The sequence below is a fragment of the Diabrotica virgifera genome, chromosome 10 (genome assembly GCF_917563875.1).
Source record: "Diabrotica virgifera virgifera chromosome 10, PGI_DIABVI_V3a".
Taxonomy (NCBI): domain Eukaryota; kingdom Metazoa; phylum Arthropoda; class Insecta; order Coleoptera; family Chrysomelidae; genus Diabrotica; species Diabrotica virgifera.
In genome coordinates this window covers 32063019-32084265 of record NC_065452.1, presented here as the reverse complement: position 1 = coordinate 32084265, position 21247 = coordinate 32063019, and the positions used below count along the sequence as shown (strand labels likewise).

Below are 21247 nucleotides of genomic sequence, written 5' to 3'. Positions count from 1 at the left end.
AGTAGGAAATGTGTCTGGACACAGAAAGGTGAAAAAAGATTGAAGATTCTAGAGAGAAAAATAATACGAAGGATAGCAGGCCCACTAAACTTAGGTAATAATGAATTTAGAAACCACGAAGTAAGAGAACTTTTGAAAGGAGAAGACATCGTCAGATTTATCAAAGCACAGAGACTCAGATGGATGGGACATATAAAAAGGAGAAATCCAGAAGCCGTTATCAAGAAAATTACCAATTGGAGACCTGTATCAGGCAGACCACGAGGAAGACCCAAAACCAGATGGGATAACCAGATAGTCGAGGATTTTAAGAAGATGTGAGTTAGAGAACGGGTAACCATAAGCAAAACCCATATACTCCAGGGAAATAAGGTTTTTGTCGGGACACTTGAGCAGCCAGGTTGCAAATGGGTTTTTTGGGTACTATATACCATATACCTAATACATTATACATACAAAAATGCCCGTCACAGTTCGGACGAGAATTTTAGTTATTAACAAATAAGGGTCAAAAATGGCAGTTTTTTCGTTTAAATCGCTACAGGTAAAAATAGGATAATTAAATATGTTATTTATAGTATTCTTCTTTTAGTAGATGAGCCAATGTTTAAAACGGCAGTTTTTTAATTTTGGTCCGATCATTTGTTGCTTCGAAAATTGCAAAATAAAACTAAAATTTCGAAAATAAAAAATTTGCTATAACTTTCGCGAAAGTGACCTTACGACTTTTATATTTCACAAAAAGTTGAGTCAAAGAGTCCATATACTGCACAAAAAATTATAAGACGATTCGTCAATTAGTTTAAATTTTATTCAATTTGTTTATCCCAAAGAGCTTTTTTTTGTAATGTTATTGTTCAGAAAATAATAATTATATAGAAATTCTGTGAAAACCACATGAAAGAACAATAGTCGTGTTTTCAAATTATTGAAGAAAATCATTAAAAAGTAATTTTTGTCACCACGAAAACATTTTACTAAAGTAGAGTCATTTTTGGCTTGAAAACAATTTGAATAGCTTTGTTAATATTGACTGTAGAGTAAATTTACCTTGGAATTTCAAAAGCTGGTATTTTTACACAAATTTTCAAAAAAAAAACTTTTCGCCTATGTTAATTACGGTCAAAGTTAGCCACTTTTATTATTTAATTCACAGTTACTTCAATATACATAAAATTCTCCTGTAACAGTGTTAGTTACCATACTACTCCGAAACGGCTTGGCCGATTTTTATGAAATTTTACAAGTGTATCCTATGGGACTGAGAATGGGTTTTAATCTATTTTTCATATCCATAAATTATAAGGGGGGTTGCCCCACTGACATTTTTTTATTTTTTTGGACAAAATTGTCTATCTTAATTTTATATGATGTAGGATTAAAAAATACATACAACCCTTAATTTACACTTTTCCATTACCAACCTCTATTTGTTAATACTCATCTATATATTTACATCTATAAAATTCTCCTGTCACAGTGTTAGTTGTCATACTCCTCCGAGACCGCTTGACCGATTTTTATGAAATTATATATGTATATTCGGTAGGTCTTAGAATCGGTGGTAATCTATTTTTCATATCCCTGAGTGATAAGGGGAACTCCCCCTAACATTTTGAAATGTTAGGTGGGGATTTACGTACATAACGTACTCTACAAGACTACGAGTACATACAATTTAAAAAAATTATGATCAAAACCCATCAAGAAGCTCTGGAAATATTAATTGCAGCATATGTTTGAAGAATCAGTTTCATTTTTTGAGTGCACGGATTTTAATAATTCATTTCCACCGACCACAAATCGATTTCGTTAGAACGTTATTTTTAAATCTTTATTAACAACTCTGTTGAAGTTTAAAGTTTACTCAAACTTTTACACATAAACTATATACCTTCAACTTCGAAATGGCGCTAGTTGGGTTGCTTAATTGTTATAAACAAAGTAGCTGTCAATTAAATAAAAAAAGTGGCTAACTTTGACTGTAATTAACCTAGGCCAAAAAGTGTTTTTTTGAAAATTCGTATAAAAATACCAGCTTTCCAAATCCCAAAGTAGTTTTAATCTACAGTCAATATTAACAAAGTTATTCAAATTGTTTATGAACTAAAAATGACCCTACTTTAGTAAAATGTTTTCGGAATGATAAAAATGACTTTTTAATGATTTTTTTTAAATACTTTGAAATCATGACTTTTCTTCTTTCATGTGGTTTTCACACAATTGCTATTACATTACTATTTTCTGAACAATATTATTGCGAAAAAAAGCTCATTGGGATAAACAAATTGAATAAAATTTAAACTAATTGACGAATCGTCTTAAAATTTTTTGTGCATTATATGGACTGTTTGTCTCAACTTTTCGTGCAATATAAAAGTCTTAAGATCATGTTCACAAAAGTTATAGCAATTTTTTTATTTTCGAAATTTTAGTCTTATTTTGCAATTTCTGAAGCAACAAATGATCGAACCGAAATTAAAAAACTGCCATTTTAAACCTTGGCTCATCTACTACGAGAATAACAGTATAAATAAGATATTTAATTGCCCTATTTTTACCCGTAGCGATTTAAACCAAAAAACTGCCATTTTTGATACTTATTTGTAAATAACTAAATTTCTCGTCCGAACTGTGACGGGCATTTTTGTATGTATAATGTATTAGGTATATAGTACCCAAAAAACCCATTTGCAACCTGGCTGCTCAAGTGTCCCAAACATGGTATATTTTTGCCTTATTTCCCTGGAGGAATAAGCAAAAACAGGAACGAATAGAGAAAAATTGTAGATGTCACACAACCAATTGTAAAACCAAAATGTTAATGCGGACTGATTCCTCGCGACAAATGAATCGGAAGTGCCAAAAGAGGGCGGCAATCACTCCGCTAGGAGTATAGATGCCATGATGATAATTTGTCACATATTAGAGTATCGTATAAACTAAAATAACGCTATAATTTCAATGTTTCTACTTCTTTCTGTTGTTAAACGGTCAAAAATTTTAAAAAATATCTAAAATTTTGTCTTTAAACTGCTGCCATTCAGTAATTTCTTTACAGAACATTTTTTTTAGTTCATACTATAGGTACTAGTCTACGAAACAGAAATCTGTGTGAATTTTATGTTTCAGAAATTCCTTACAAGTCAATAAAAAAGGTGGAAACTTATATACCATAAAACTCACAATAAATTCCAAAATAAATATTTTTTTTCAAAATTTACACATGAAAAAGGTTCCTTAAATGGGCTACACTGGGGTGAAAAATTAACCGGACACCTTAAAAATGGGTCATTTTTGATGACTGGAATTTCCTAAACCTGTTGTCCGATTTAAGTTATTTTTTAATACATTTATAGCCTTATTCTTTAACAATATCGCTGTAATAATATTGTTCCTAGACAGTTAAATTTTCATTGTATACCGGGTGTACAAATCAAACTGTGTTTTTTTTCTCAAAGTTCGCATCACTCTGTGGAACATTCTAGCATTTATAAAATACTGAAATTAAATTCCAACTATAGCCTCATGTTTTCTCAGCATTTTGTTTTTTGATTCATTCGCTTACATTGGACCATAAAAAAGTTAGGTACTTTAACAACTAGCCATGTTTTTCATCAATACAGGGTGTTTTAAATAAGTATGGCCAACTTTAAGGTGAAATTCTGCTTAAAAAATAATGAGAGTGCTTTATAAACGGTGGTATGTCCGCAAATGCTTCGTTTCCGAGGTAGGGGTGTTGAAATTTTTATTACAAAATGACGATTTATTTATTGCTTTAAAACCGGTTGAGATATGCAAATGAAATTTGGTCGGTTTTAAGACGTAGTTATTGCACATTTTTTGACATACAATTAAGCATTTAATATTCATTGGTGCGCATACGGGTAATATAACCGCTCATATTACCCGTATGCGCGCCAATGGTGAATATTAAATTCTTACTTGTGTGTAAAAAATGTACAATATCTACGTCTTAAAACCCATTAAATTTCATTTGCATATCTCAAGCGGTTTTAAAGCAATAAATAAATCGTCAATTTGTAAGAAAAATTTCAACACCCTCTATCTCAGAAACGAAGCATTTGCGGACATTGGTTTATAAAGCAAACTGTCATTATTTTTTCATGTAGAATTACCCCTTGAAGTTTGCCACACTTATTTAAAAACACCCTGTATTCATGAAAAACATGGGTAATTGTTAAAGTACCTAACTTTTTTATGATCCAACATAAGCGAATGAATCAAAAAACAGAATGTTGAGAAAACATGAATCTATAGGTGGGTTTTAATTTCAGTATTTTATAAACGCTAGAATATTCCACAGGGTGATGCGAAGTTTGAGGAAAAAAAACACAGTTTCATTAGTACACCCGGTATACAATGAAAATTTACCCGTTTAGTAACAATATTATTACAGCGATATTGTTAACGAATAAGGCTATAACATATTAAAAAATCACTTAAATCGGACAACAGGTTTAGGAAATTCGAGATATCAAAAATGACCATTTTTAAGGTGTCCGGTTAATTTTGCACCCCAGTGTATTTTAAACACATTTTTTAAATTTTGATTACAATTACGACTAAACGAATTATTTTTATTATATCACGACTAAACTGAAGTTAGTTACACGACGGAATTGACTAGCATGTACAAATAAACCTCCAGTTCTACTGTACTAAAATGTACTGTAAAACAATTGACATATCAAACCCTAAAATATTCTCAACTAACGTGTGCACAAGTACACTCTCGATTACTATTATCATTTCAATTAAAATTTTAAAAATTTATATAGTCCAATTGGGAGCCGAATAGAGTTGACTGTTGTGAGTAGAAAAGTCTTGTGTTTTGTAAAAAAGTCTCCAAAAGTTGTCTTATGACTAGAATTTGAGAGGGCGCCAGCTGAAACACTTTGGAAAATTCAGGACAATTTTTATAATTAAAACTAAACTTGAAAAAAGACTACACACTTCTAAAATATAGGTCAAACTGGCAACAGGTGTATATTCTCAGATAACTTCGATAGTGTGTAAAATTATTTATTGAAATCCGCCAAATACTTTCAGCATTTCATATGCTATCTTCAGAGATTCCTATTAAGATCATTACTAAGAGATTTTTTTATAAATACGGTTATTAAAAAACTTATGTCTTATAGGTGGTTATAAATGCCTCATGGAAGAATAATTATTCTCGACACAAAACATATTAAAAAATATTAGAGGGCCAAAGCCTCTCTTTATATTAGCATTATGGCGTTCCTTCGTTCAGTAGCTGTGCAGCCGTGCTAGAGCGAGGTCATCGTCTCTTCTCGTTATTTTACAACTGCTGTTTAAAATGTGTGCCGCCATCGAAAACCCCGCCAGTTATGAGGTGCTATAATACGGTTCCTGTTGGCTAAAAACAACAAACCAATTGAAAGGACCCCGCAGAAACCTTATGGAAAATGGCTCTCTGTCAAAGGCTCTGAAACTTTGGGTTCTGGTAGTCCTTGATGTGTAGAACAAAATACTCAATGGCCCCAGCTCCAAAAAATCATGGTTTGAAGATATAATCCTATGAAGTTATATGTACAGTGAGGACGTTTGAGTTGGAATAAATTCATTTTCTCGAGAATGGGCGACTCTGGAGATAAATTACAAATCAGGTCGATTTTTATTTTTAATGTATAATTTTTTGGCATATAAATCATACTTGTGACGCCATCCATCTGGACGTGATGACGCAATCGATGATTTTTTTTTAATAAGAATAGGGAACGTGTGATAGCTCATTTGAAAGGTTATTAAATTCTCTATTCAATAATATACCGCACCGTTCGACGGTGCGTCTGAACTGCGTGCCTGCCGTGACGATACTGCAGAGACCACAACACGGTCATCATGTTTGCGGTTTTACAATATGGCTAGAAAAAGCAACAAATTACTACATCTGGCGTTTTAAAAGCTCAGAACCTTTCTGTAGTTTTAAGAAACGTCTTCGAATGCATTTCCAAAGGGCGTTGACATGAGGTCTGATAAGGTAATTAATTTATGGGGAATTCAGTTTGTTAAACTGAACACACCAAAAACATATGGTTAGGGATACATTTCGTTTCGTAACTTCTTAGCATCTGGTTTGTATATTAAATGTGAATTTTATATGACCGTTTTGAGAAAAGTTATTAAAAAATAAAATTATCAAAAATAGTAATTAAAGTGTGTCGCCACACACCTGTTGCCAGTTTGACCAATAAAAATAAACTGACCTATACTTTTAAATACATCTTTTGCAACAAAAATCGAAAGAAGGAATATTATTTACAGTTAGATTTCTTGTCAATTGCTTGTGATATCAGCAAAGAAAAAAATTTCCAGGGCGTAGAAATGAAAATTAACGAAAGAAGTTGTAAAAATATCGTGTTGGAAAATTGCTTACCGAAGATCGAGAAAATTCCTGAAAATTTCGTATATAAATTTAAAGCTATCTACAAAAGTTTATGTAAAGTATCCCTAACATTCGAAAAATTTTTATGTGTGTAAAATTCATGGACTTTTTAAAATGACTATAAATGCTTATAGAAAATCGGGAAAATTTTTGAAAATTTGAAGATATCTGCAATAAACTGACGCAAAGAAAAAAGCAATGGTTTGTTTTCAGTTTGTGTGTAATAATTGTGCAATCTAGCTGTCCGGAAAATTTTGTGTTGAAAATTCTTTGTTGTACAAATCATTAATTTCTTACCTAAGTCCAAAAAGTTTTAACCATAGAGTGAAAACCAAAAAGGTTTCTAGAGAACTTGTCTCATTCTGGGGACCTTTTTAAAAGATATATAAAAGTCTTTATAACCAACTTAAGCTATTTTTGAACACCTCCCGATTGGACTAATGGTTTCTAAACTCTTTTTTTCAGTTTTCAACAAAGATTGCTGTATTCTTTGATGAGTTAATATAAAAAATATTAACGTTAAGTTTTTAAAAGGTCATGGTTCAAGTTATTTTTACTAACTTCCAAAAAATATGTAATTTTTTAAGATTGAGCAATGAGGAAGTGCATAAGCAAGTTTGTCTCATTCGTTGTATATTTCTTACCTTATTAATTGACACATATTTAAACAGAGAAGTGGGCAAAGAGACGAATACAATGGCGGCCAAGAGCACATAAACGAGGCATGGAAAGACAACAACAAAGCGTTGCGTCAGAATAACAAGGTTCTATCTGCAATTTTTATCTAAACTGAGATTTTTATTTAACTTAGTTCTATTTTATATATGATACTAGCACCGACATCTATTAACAGGTGGTTGAAATACGTAAGTTACAAGGTTCTATCTGAGAGAATTTTAAATGTTGATTTCTAACTGAAATAAAAAACTGTCAACTAAGTACGCAAGGTCCTATCTGCAAGAACTAAAAGTGTTTATAAGTTAACAATAAGACTGTATCAAATAACTTCAAGTTGTTTTATTATATAATATGTAATTGATGGGGCCAAACGTAAAAGGGTTTAAGTGCAGTTTTGGTAGTTCTGAGATAATCAGCTTCAAAATTGTTTGAGTTTTATAAATTCTAGGAGTCATTAAACTAAAATTTGTCTAGTGTACAATGTACTATAAAGTGATAAAAATATAAGGGTATAGTATTACCCTTACTGTATCCTTCCTTTTTTTAATTATTAAAAAAATGTACTTGAATCGGTACATGGTGTTGATAAATGTACTGGTAAAACGGTTCAACTGCAGATGTTAACTACATATTACTAATCATTTTTGTTCCAGCTGTTATCCACAATGTAACTACAACTGGCACGTTGCATAATACTTAATTAGTCTTCAAAATTGGTCACAAATCTAATATGTATTTACTTGAAAGTAATCCTGTATTAACATGTGTTTACACATTACAAAATACTAAAAATAGTTTTGTGGTAAAATGGTTCAAGCGCACTTAAACCCGTTTCTTACTATTTGTTTTTACAGAATACTAAAAATAGTTTTGTGGTAAAACGGTTCAAGAGAACGGATAAACCTGTTTACTACCAAAGCAAACTGCAAAATTGTTTTCATTGAACAAAATGTAATGGCGATAGATGGCGCTTGTAGGGCGAAATATGCTTAGATCAATTTACCACCAAGTTATAATACCATTTAGGTATGTGAATCTGTACTTAGGTCAGAATTTGAAAAAAGTGCACTTAAACCCTTTTACTTTCAAGCCCCTCAATTGTTAAACAAGTGTATATGTGGAAGATAAACCTTTATTAAATACGTTTAAATAATTTCTCAAATCAGAACTGCTTTGTATTAACTATTGAAGTAACCGTTTACGGTTAATATTAATAGATTTTTTTTTAAATTTACATTGTTAACACATACAGGTGGCGATAATAGTAAAATAAATACATACATAACATAGAAACTTTAAACAGTCATAACTAAAAATGGCATCTGAGGCAGATAGAACTTTGTTATTCCAATGAAACGAAAGATGGATTGAAGACAATACTGAAAAAGCAAGCAGAAAATGGCACCGGATAGCTCAAAACAGGCGAACATGGGTGGCATACGAAGAGGCTTATGTCCAGGAGTGGACCAGAAGAGCCTTTATGGGTTGTCACAATGAAGTTCTTATTAGAACACATATTCTTTCAAGAGATGCATCTCTCCCTCTACAACCGGAACCAAGAAGGTGGTCTGACGGAGTTCCCTCTTGTCCTTTTCTTATTATGACAGTGTTGTGTTTGACAAAGGTGTAACCAGGGGGAGGGTTTGGGGGTTACAACCCCCCCCCCATTTGGATGTACTTTGAGCTCTATGCGCTTAACACCATTACTATTCCATACCCCCCCCCTTAGAATAATCTTGGTTACACCTCTGGTGTTTGATATTGAAGGTACACCATCTCTTCTGATCTATATACGCCCCATTGTATACTTCCAGGTCAGATCAATAATTAGTCCAAGAGGCAGCGCTGAAAAATGTCTTTGAATTTACTAAAGCTAAATTTTTTACAGTTGATTACTGTGATTGTGTAGAGAAACATACTGCGGTCGGTCAAGCGAAACAGGGGTTACTGAGAGGGGATCAAAGTTGCTTTCCTACGAAGGTAATTAAATCCATTTACTAAGGCTGAAAATCAGTACACACATTCTAAATGGAATATAAACAAAAGTTATTGTAGTCGGTCAGCTGTATGACGGGACAGAGCCGGTCGGTCGGCCCCAATGAATGTACAGGGTTATTCACTATATTTTGACCCCCTTGTAAACTGCTTTATTTACAGAATTAGAAAAAAATGTAAAATACAAAAGTTATTCGATTTTTTAATTATGTTTTTTTGACATATAGCTCATTTGAAAGGTTATTCAATTCTCTATACAATACTATAAACATTAAGATCATTATTTATACAGGGTGTTCAAAAAAAATTTTTGAATTATTAATTAAACAATTAATTAAATTTAAAAAAAATTTTTGGACACCCTGTATAGTTAATCATCTTAATGTCTATATTACTGAATAGGAAATTGAATATCCTTTCAAATGAGCTAGCACTCGACCTCTATTCCCATTTAAAAAAAATAGTCGATTACGTCATCACGCCCAAATGGATGACGTCACTAGTACGATATGTCAAAAAATCATAATTAAAAAATCGAATAACTTTTGTGTTTTACATTTTTTTCTAATTCTGTAAATAAAGCAGTTTACAAGGGGGTCAAAATATAGTGAATAACCCTGTACATTCATTGGAGGCGACCGACCGGCTCTGTCCCGACATACAGCTGACCGACTATAATAACTTTTATTTATATTCAATTTACAATGTGTGTACTGATTTTCAGCCTTAGTAAATGGATTTAATTACCTTCGTAGGAAAGCAACTTTGATACCCTCTCAGTAACCCCTGTTCTACGTTTCGCTTGACAGACCGCAGTATGTTTCTCTACACAATCACAGTAATCAACTGTGAAAAATTTAGCTTTAGTAAATTCAAAGAGATTTTTCAGCGCTGCCTCTGCGTCTATATTCCGGAGTAGTATAGTAGTTCGTAGAAAAAGAAATTACTAAAAGATGGAGTAGAATGTCTTAGACGATGAACAAAAAAGTGGTTGTTTTTGCTTGTTACTTATAAATATGTATCCCTACCTATACATCTGAGAATGCAGTGCTGTATGTCAATTGTCGATATGAGAGTTTATAAGACGATCAAATATTATGACAGCATAAGTAATAGTTAATGACAAGTGTCTAAATGCAATTTTAAATACCTATTAAAACACCTAAGACAAGTTACTGAAAGCTAAAAAATAAATTAACGAAATAAGCAAACGTGGACTAACGAAGTGTGAAATAAAAACAGGTCAAATCTGGAGCAAATGTGAGAAACAATAACTAAAAACAGTAAATGCTAGAAAATGCAACTATTATTAACCTTTACAGTCAGTTTTGCCATTTTAAAGATATCAAATTAGCAGTAATATAAACGTTGTTTTTATTCCAAACTTTTATTATTAAGAACATTACAAAACAGAAACAATTACAAATAATACTTATTAATGTAAATTCGTCTTAAATAATTTTGCAATAGTTTCAACTCTACTGTAACACTAAAAATTACATATTTCGATATATTGAGTAGTAAAAATAATCAGTAAACATTTTAAAACTGTTTAACATCGACATAACATACAGTAATCACAATAGACTTACAAAAATAATTTGAACATTTTATCATAAATTGCACAAACAAAACATATATGGCGTTGTTGTTAAGTCAACATCCATTTGATTAACTTAAAGAGTCCTACTACTCTACGGTTTTTTGGAACAAACTAAATATCCAGGGTAATACGGTTTCTTTCCATGACACTTCAACAGCCAGGGTGCTGAAGCGTCTTTTCGACAGGTAATACCTATAAGAGCAAATAATTGTAACTATTTCCTGCGCAGGTTCTGGCGGCCATTTTTATTTATAAACAAGAGACGACCGTAGGAGTATCCGAGTTGACGCATCCCCTCTTCATACTACCGCTGGGGGAAACCGAAGGAGAGGGCATCGAGAGCATATTTAAGACGAGCCAGGAGAATGAGAAAATCAGTTGTTGCTAACGTGTTGAATTAGCAATAGCTGGATGGTAAAGATGCGGCGTTCTTTGAGCCGGTACTTTGCATAGGTGGGCGCCTCAGTAGTGACGTGGAGTCTTACCGAGACCGTTACCGCAGAGGGCGGTAGTAACGATGAACGAGTGACTGCGTGTCGCTGTTCAACCTTGCCGCATTGAATTGAAATGCGGTGTCTCCGGGTCCGAATGCATGGCTACGTCGATTTAACGTAACGAGATTGTTATTGTATACATTGTGTTGTTTATCGTATCATTTTAATATTACTATTATGTTCGGATGACAGTGACAAGTATAATGTTGTTTTTTCTTTGCAGAAGATTGAATATTTTATTTTATTTATTTTTAACCTGTGTTTTACCGAGTCTGTTGTCTTGGAAGAGCTACCCGTTGCATTACAAAGTTTGATATACTCATTTATTGTTAATATAATTGCGAAAAAAGGTCGAACTTGCAAAAAAAATTATTTGGCAATAGCAATAACTATTGTAAAAATTAATGTACAGCCTTGAACCTTTTGTCAAATGGGAGTTATTTGGTGCTTAATATGTGACAAAAATTTTAAAGCGATTAATTCAATTGTTTAAATTTTATTCAAATTGTTTATCCCACAGAGCTTTTTGCAATAACATAAGTCTGAAAAAATGTTAGAACCATTCTGCAGGTGTCAAATGAAAGAGTATAAGCTGAATTTTTAAATTGGTTTAAAAAATTGAATAAAAATGCATTTATTATGCAAAAGTATCGTCAATTTTTCCTTATAAACTTTTTATTTTCTTATATAATATATTTATTAGAATTTTTATCAATTATATACATAACATTATTTAGTAGTTGTGCACCTAAAACACGGTAAAAAATTGATTTCTTTGAAAAAAGTTATTCAAAAAGGTTATAAGAAAAAATGTACGATACTTTTGCTACTAATAAATGCATTTTTTATTCACTTTTTTAAACCAATTTGGAAGCTTAGCATAGAATGGTTCTAAAATAATATTTTCTGACTTATGCTATTGCAAAAAAAGGTCTCTGGAATAAAAAATTTAAACAATTGAATGAACCGCTTTGAAATGTTTATCACATAAAGAACCAAAGAACCGTCATTTGACCTAAATTTCAAAGCTGTACACTAATTTTTACAAAAGCGTCAAAATTAACGCACCACCTTAAAAATGGGACATTTTTGATGTCTCGTATTTCCTAAACCTGTTGACCGATTTGAGTGATTTTTTTAGTATATTATAGCTTTATTCTTCAAGAATATTGGTGTAATAATATTATTGCTAAACAGGTAAGCGTCATTGTAACAATGCTAGTGTGTTTTTTTCCTCAAATTTTGGATCACACTGTGGAATATTCTAGCGTATATAAAATATTGAAATTAAAACTTAACTGTAGCCTTAGGCTTTCTTAACATTTTGCTTTTTGATTCACTCGCTTACGTGTGATAATAAAAAAGTTAGGTACTTTAACAACTAGCCATGTTATTCATCATTACAGGGTGTTTCTAAATAAATGCGACAAAGTTTAAGGGGTAATTCTGCATGAAAAAATAATTAAAGTATATTTTTTAAACATATTATGTCCACAAATGCTTCGCTTCCGAGATACGGGATGTTGAATTTTTTTCTTACAAACTGACGATTTATTTATTGCTCTAAAATCGGTTGAGATATGCAAATGAAATTTGGTAGGTTTTAAGAGATAGTTATTGCTCAGTTTTTGACCTACAATTAAGAATTTTATATTCACCATTGGCGTGCATACGGGATGTATCTAAAATGTTTATACCCGTATGCACTCCTATGGTGAGTATAACATTTTTAATTGTATGTCAAAAAATGCGCAATAATTACTTCTTAAAACCAACCAAATTTCATTTGCATATCTCAACCGGTTTTAGAGCAATAAATAAATCGTCAGTTTGTAAGAAAAATTCAACGCCCCGTATCTCGGAAACGAAGCATTTGTGGACATATGTTTATAAAGCAATCGGTCATTATTTTTTCATGCAGAATTACTTCTGAAAATTTGTCGCACTTATTTACAAACACCCTGTATTGATGAAAAACGTTGCTAGTTGTTAAAGTACCTAACTTTTTTATTATCACACGTAAGCGAATGAATCAAAAAGCAAAATGTTAAGAAATCCTAAGGCTATAGTTGAGTTTTAATTTCAATATTTTTTATGCGCTAGAATATTCCACAGGGTGTTCCAAACTTTGAGGAAAAAACACACTATTATTGTTACACCCGGTATACAATGACACTTACAATAATATTTATTTATGTTTGGCAATAATATTATTACATCGATATTCTATAAAGCTATAATATATTAAAAAAATCACTCAAATCGGGCAACAGGTTTAGGAAATACGAGACATAAATGTCCCATTTTTAAGGTGGTGCATTAATTTTGATTCTTAGTGTAGTTATTGCGAAATTAATCTTTTTGTAATTTCGACCTTTTTTCGCAATTATATTGACACTAAATGAGTACATCAACCTTTAAAATACGCCATTTAAAAGCTTTTTCCATGCTCTCGAAGATGTTTGTACTAAAAAAACCAGAAGTTTCACTGTTTTCCATTTAATTGAAAAAAAAAGGAAAAGTCCGTTTTTTGGCACTAAATTGTTTATAAATAAAAATGGCCGCCAGATCCGCCCCCAAAAACACTTCAGTACCCTGGCTGTTGAGGTGAAACGAAGAGGGAATATTTTTGCCTTATTACCCTGGCCTAAAAGGGGAAGACTAAAGCCAGACGCAAATCCTTATGTGACCAAAGGTCCTAGTCCAGGTCCCTACTAGAATCAACAAACTCAAATTTTGGGGAATATCTGGTGAAGCACTTGGGTGGATTCAGACCAGTTTCAGTTCACAAGGTGACTTCAATATTATTGACACATTGATCCAATATTATTTAATATCTACTTTGACGATATTGTGTGTTGCTGTATATCCGGTGAAGATGATCTTAACTTATTGAAACATTTCTTATTATACAGGGTGTAACAAAAAGGCAGGCCATAAATAAACCACATATTCTGGGACCAAAAAGAGTTCGATTGTACCTAACTTTCTTTAGTACAAATGTGCACACAAAAAAGTTACAGCCCCTTGAAGTTACAAAATGAAAATCGATTTTTTCGAATATATCGAAAACTATTAGAGATTTTTTATTCAAAATGGACATGTGGCATTCTTATAGCAGGAACATTTAAAAAAAATAATAGTGAAATTTGTGCACCCCATAAAAATTTTATGGGGGTTTAGTTCCATTAAATACCCCCAAAAATTTGTGTACGTTACAATTAAATTGTTATTGTGGTACCATTGGTTAAACACAATGTTTTTAAAACTTTTTTGCCTCTTAATACTTTTTCGATAAGCCAGTTTTTATCGAGATATTTTGAACATTTGTAAAACCCACCACATATTTTTAAATGGTTAAGTAAGATTATAGAGAACTGCTAATCATACGCAAATAATACTCTATAACCTTCCTTAACCATTTACAAATGTGGTGGATTTTACAAATGTTCAAAATATCTCGATAAAAACTGGCATGTCGAAAAAGTACTAAGAGGCAAAAAAGTTTTAAAAACATTGCGTTTAACCAATGGTACCACAATAATAATTTAATTGGAACGTAGTACACAAATATTTGGAGGGTTTAAGGGAACAAAGCCCCCAGAAAATTTTTATGGGGTGTACAAATGTCACTGTTATTTTTTTAAAGATATTCCTGGCATAATGCATTTGTCCATTTTCAATAAAAAATCCCTAATAGTTTCGATATATTGGAAAAAATAGATTTCATTTTGTACCTTCAAAGGGTTATAACTATTTTATGTGCCCATTTGTACTAACAAGAATCTACAGGTCGAGCAAGTCTCGTAAATTTCACGATTGCGAGCCACGATTCACGCAACCGTGTTTGCGTACTTGTGTTTCAAGTTGCGTGGTCGTGCGGAGTTATATTTACCAATTCGCGCAATCCGCAATCGTACTTGAGACGCTGTGTCAGGGTCAGGTGAGGTGTTTGAAAATTTGTGTAACTTGATTGCTTGATCTTGATTCTGTGGTGTGAAGGTGGTTAAACTTTTGTTTTGTTTGTTTTTGTTGTTGCGAATATATCGCAGAAAGTTTTTAGATGAAGTAATTGTATGATGAAGATAACACAGAAAATACAAGAGGGCAGAATACTTTGCAAAACAACTGTTACAATTTGAAATCAACAATTTGTTGTTGTCTTGCAGGTAAAAAAAGTGACTTTTTAAAAAAATTATATCTTGGAAACTAAAAATTATTTTTATTTATAATTGAAACATGTAAAAGTATAGTACTCTCAAAAAAATTTCAGTCAAAAATATTCATTTTTGTAGAGTTGACTGCAATTTTTCAACAACAGTCCTTTTTTGCGGTGAGCAGCATAACAAGTAAAGTCTCATCTGAAATCAAAGTTTCTTGTAGTTTATACCTCTGGCTAGTGAATGAACAAAGGATTTTTTATTAGATGAGGTCATTTTTGTTTTATAAAAAAAACTACTTTAAAAATGAGAAAAATTGGGGTCAAAAATGTGTTTAAACTTATGTAAAATCTTCAAATTTCATTTTTTTTTAATTCCTTCGTTCATATTCTAGCCAGAGGTATAAACTACAAGAAACTTTTTGATTTCAGATGAGACTGGACTTAGTTATGCTGCCAACGCTAAAAAACTTAAACTCTACAAAAATGAATATTTTTGGCTGAAACTTTTTTTGAGACTACCTTAAGTACTATACTTTTACATGTTCCAATTATAAATAAAAATAAATTTTAGTTTTCGAGATATAATTTTTTTAAAAAGTCACTTTTTTTACCCACAAGACCTATGTAACCCCTTAAAAAAATGTTTGGAAGAATATGTTTGATGGCCAAGATGCATACATATATTTAGAAGGAAAGTTCCTGATTTCTGTAGTATAATACATAATACCGAAGAGGAAGTAGCCCTAAGCGCCGGACTCCACTTGCGATTTGTAGTTGTGAAGATTGAACACATTCTTTCAAATAGAAGTCAATCCATGATTATTTAGTCACAAATGGATTGACTTGTATTTGAAACAATGTGTTCAATCTTCCTGATTACAAATCGCAAGTGGAGTGCGGCGGTAATAACACCAAAATATTCCATATAGGTCCATAGAAGGTACACAGACATTGAAAAATTCCTGGAATATCCCCGAAAACATGTTCCCTGAACATCCCAGGAAAATCCTGTGTCAGCATTTTAAACATTACCTGAATGTCTTATTGGAACATTCCATGAATGTCCACGAATGTTCTCTGGACATTCAAAATATATTTTGTAGACATTCCCTGGATATACCAGAAATACAGTGATGAGCGCTCTAATAACCGGCAAAATAGCACAAAAGATGTATTAAGTAGTGAGATAAAAAGACATGAAACTAGTCGAGCTGGGAAATTTAGCGATATTAACTTATACATTTAGATTGTATTGATTGTGTACCACCTTCAGACGTATCAGACGAGTTTGGAAACTACCACTGTCACAGTGACAGTTTTAGTTGACATACTCCTCCGATATGTGTAAAGGTGGGATCAATATAACGTAAATTTAAAGGTTAATTTCGCTAAATTTCCCAGCTCAACTAGTTTCATTTCTTTTTATCTCACAACTAAATATGTTGCCCATATTTTGCCGGTTATTAGGGCACTCATCACTGTACATCCTTGCTGATGTGACAATACCTCCTATCTGTTTTTTCATGAGTTTTGTATGAGAGATGGAAAAACATGTTTTAAGGTCACCTCCTGTGTTCATATGTAAGTTTTGACTTGTTTTGAGTTCATAGATAGTTTAATTTACTACAAAACAAGTCAAAAAATATCATATGAAAACAGGAGGTGACCCTAAGACAAGTTTTTAGTCTCTCTTACAAAACTCATGAAAAAACAGATAGGATGTATTATTACATCACTGACGATATGTGGCCATACAAATAATACATCCTTGATAAATACTTATAAACATTTTTATTGAACAAAATCTTTTCATACATTTTTTTAATGCAATTTACTGATATTCCTAAATATTTCAAAAAAATGTGTCACATTTGCTTTGTAAACCTTTCTTTTGCCTTTCGTAGCCACATATTCCGTTTCCTTCCTGGTTTTTTGTAGACCACTTCTCTCAGCTGATTCTAAAAAAAATAAAATAAATGGTAATTTTTCTATCCTTTACAATTAACAATCAGAAGAAATATTATTTACAGATAATGATATGCATAATAATAATAGGTTTGTTCTAGCATCAGTTTGAAACCATCAGCGAATAGTGGACCATCAGCACCAGCGAATAGTCCATCAGCGCGAGTAGAGGGGATCGCACTGGTGACTGTATTATGTTCTTTTACTGACCAACTGTTTGCTGATGGTTTTTGACTAGTTTGACTGTTTGCTAGAACAAACCTAATAATAATGAATATTTTGTATTTTGACAATGACATCTGATTTGGAAGTCAAAACATTAATAAAATTATTTTTTCAAGTTAACTTTCACATGCGCGTCTTAAAATTGTACTTTTAATACTTATATCATAAATAACTATTAAAACTATCTTAAGAGGAAACAGTATCGATCAACAGGTAGCGAAAATGTGTTCCAAGATTGCAGCTGTAATTTTGAATATTTTTTCAAGATATTTGGCACACATATTCGTAATATAATAAAGAATGGCGGTACAGAGCCCAATTTGAAAAATATATTAATATGTGGAAATTACTCTGTAATTAAATACAATATAAAAAAACGAGCTTGTACCGCCATTAAGAAGAACAAAAAAATACACTTTCTTCAAATAAACTTTTTTATCCGATGCCTAGATTTTGTGTCATTTTGGAACTACTAATGAAATAAAAAAATTTAGTAGTTCCAAAATGACACAAAATCTAGGCATCGGATAAAAAAGTTTATTTGAAGAAAGTGTATTTTTTTGTTCTTCTTAATGGCGGTACAGGCTCGTTTTTTAAATATTGTATAATTACAGAGTAATTTCCACATATTAATATATTTTTCAAATTGGGCTCTGTACCGCCATTCTTTATTATTTTACGAATACGTGTGCCAAATGCCTCGAAAAAATATTCAAAATTACAGTGACAATCTTGGAACACGTTTTGGCTACCTGTTTATCGCTACTGTATTAAGTACCTTAAAACATTGTAATTTGCTAAACCAGTATATTTTACTCTACTACTACTCTACTAGCTACCTCATTTTCCACTGTTTCTAAAGACTTGTTTACATGGGTAGAGTTTTGAGGAGAGTAGAGTAGCGGTAGTACTCTACCAAAAATGGCTTGATACCATTCACATGAGGAGAGTACAAGTATAGTACTGATGCTAGTATAGTGAAACCGATTTTTGTATTTTTAAACACTCTTGATTATAAGTGCACCTTAAATTCTTAATTTTTTGCTTAAGCTCGTTTACTCCAAAGCCCCCTTTGCCATTCTTTCGACGATTTCATCCTCCACAGCTTGCTGCAAACTTTTATTTCTGTAGTATACACTACCTAAATTCCATAAACACTGGTATTCGCCGTATTATAGCTCTACAAGTTTTAAAGTTTCATCTTCGGTGAACTTCATTTTCACTATTTACACAAAACACAATTCCAGCCAGAATGACAGCGCCCCCATGTACTCTCCTACCTACTCTATTCTGCCATAATTGAGCGTGTTCCATGGGTAGAGTGTGCAGCCGAGTAGACATTTTGGCAGTAGTGGTGGTCATAGAGTAGTTATTTTGCCATAGGTTGCTAGTCACTCTACTTTAACTCCAACTATACACTCTACCAGCTATTCTACTGTGCTGAGCATTTTTACAGGTAGAGTTACTCTACTCTATCAAGTACTTGCATCATTACTCTACCCGTGTAAACAAGTCTTAAATCTACTGAATGAAAATCTACTTAATCTTAATCTACTCTTAATGAAAAATGTCTAAAATCATTTACCCACCTAGTATTATTGTAGAATTTAAGACAGTCCAGTGCCTTATAAATAATTTCAATATGAATATTTTTCCCTTTAATTCTCCTTTGATACCACTCCATTTTAGATTTTGGGGAACTTATTTCATTGTGTTTATAGCCCATATTTATTGAAGGAACCCAATCTGGAGATTGATATTATCGATTAAGTCGGCTGGTTTTCCTATAAGATTAAAATGTTAACATCTTCAAAAATCGTTACTGTTGTAATTGTAACTTACCAGATATAAAATGATTACAGCAGACAGGACAGGAAAATTTTCATTTCGCTAGCAAAACCTGTACATTGTATTGCATTTAACCATTGTTGTCTCTCAGATACCTTCTTTAGTTCAGTTTAAAAGTGAACTTTATCTTGACTTTATCACAATTACATACTTTGCATTTCACACTTCAAAACACAACACCAATGAAGCATAATATTATCTTTCTAAATTAATACTTCCAGAGAAAATGTTAAATTAATCTTTGTACAACACAAAATTACAAAGAAATACAACTAAAATTATCTAAAACTCATTAAGAACAGATAGAATAAATTTATCTTTTACACCCAGTAGCCATATTGACATATTGATTTAATTATTATGAATCAGTAGAAACGATTAATTTGGTAAATATAGCTCCGCACGACCACGCAACTCGAAATACAAGTACGCAAACACGGTTGCGTGAAGCGTGGCTCGCAATCGTGAAATTTACGAGACTTGCTCGACCTGTAGATTCTTGTTTTGTACTAAGGTAAGTTAGATTCAATCGAACTATTTTTGGTCCCAGAATATGTAATGTAATTTATGACCTGCCTTTTTGTTGTACCCTGCATATTTTATCTCACAGCGATTATGCTATTCAATTCTTATATGTATACCGATTGAGAAATTTCTCATGGTTGGTTTGGGCCTTTAATGAGAGCGACAAAGAGACATGTATTTATTATACATTTAAAACGGGCTAGAAGATATACGACGGCAAAGCGAGGTAGCGCCAACAACCCATTTCGTGTCGTAGGTAGGGCTTTCTCAGCACAGCGTTGCCAAAGTAGATTTAAAAAAGAAAATGACAAAGTAGAAAAAATTATAATATTTAACTTTTTGTAAACGAATATAATAAACAAATTATTTAAAAGAAAAAAATTTAAGTAAAAAAATACTGTTTTCACCAATTTTAAAAAAAGTGGGTGAAAAAGGTTGAATTATATTTCAACGTTTTCACATTTTTTTAAAATGGATGAAAACAATATTTTTTTTGTTTAAGTTTTTTTATTTTAAATAATTTGTTTATTATATTCGTATACAAAAAGTTAAATGTTATAATTTTTCTACTTTGTTATTTTCTTTTTATAAATCTACTTTGGCAACGCTATGCTGGGAAAGCCCAACCTACGACACGAGGTGGGTTGTTGGCGCTACCTCGCTTTGCCGGCGTATATCTTCTAGCCCGTTTTAAATGTATAATAAATACATGTCTCTTTGTCGCTCTCATTAAAGGCCCAAACCAACCATGAGAAATTTCTCAATCGGTATATATACATATTACGAAGAAAGGAAAGCATTGGATCAATTATTAATCCTGACATTCATCAAGTTGGTCTCTTTCTTTTTGAGTTAATATTAGAGCTACTTCAATTCTTTTTAACCAACCTGTGAGTTCTGTGTTCTGTGGTTCCTCATTTTCATCTATCAAGAGATACAAAAGCAAAGCTGGTTCTTCTTCTGAATTGATAGCTTCAAATGAAAATGATAAGCAAATGGTATTCACTTTATGGTTGCTCCAAAATTGCGTTTCTTATAGTCCTGGTTTGTGCCTGGCTTAGATCAGTGTGAGACTTGTTTAATGTATGGCAAGAACATTGCAATGCGTAACATTTTAGCTGCACAATACTATGAAAAGCATAAATAAAATTGATGAGGATAGGTCAGCTATAACTGCGTAGGGCTGTAGAACTCTCTAGAAACATGTAAAAATGACATGAATACATTTCAGAGAACTAATTTCATTCTGAAATAGTAATTTCAATAAACCTACCAGTCTTGTAGTAGTTTTTGATTTTAAATATAGTTAAAATATACAA

The 21247-nt window shown here is 32.1% G+C and overlaps 1 long non-coding RNA gene across 1 annotated transcript; it reads right to left on the bottom strand.

Annotated features, from left to right (window-relative positions):
- Positions 1 to 17141: 17141 nt before the first annotated feature.
- LOC126893475 (uncharacterized) lies at positions 17142 to 20175 on the bottom strand. Its single transcript, XR_007701196.1, has 3 exons — positions 19398 to 20175; positions 19145 to 19339; positions 17142 to 17323 (listed from the first exon to the last, which is right to left on the bottom strand). It is a non-coding gene; the product is annotated as an uncharacterized LOC126893475 (long non-coding RNA).
- Between the last annotated feature and the right edge of the window lie 1072 nt (positions 20176 to 21247).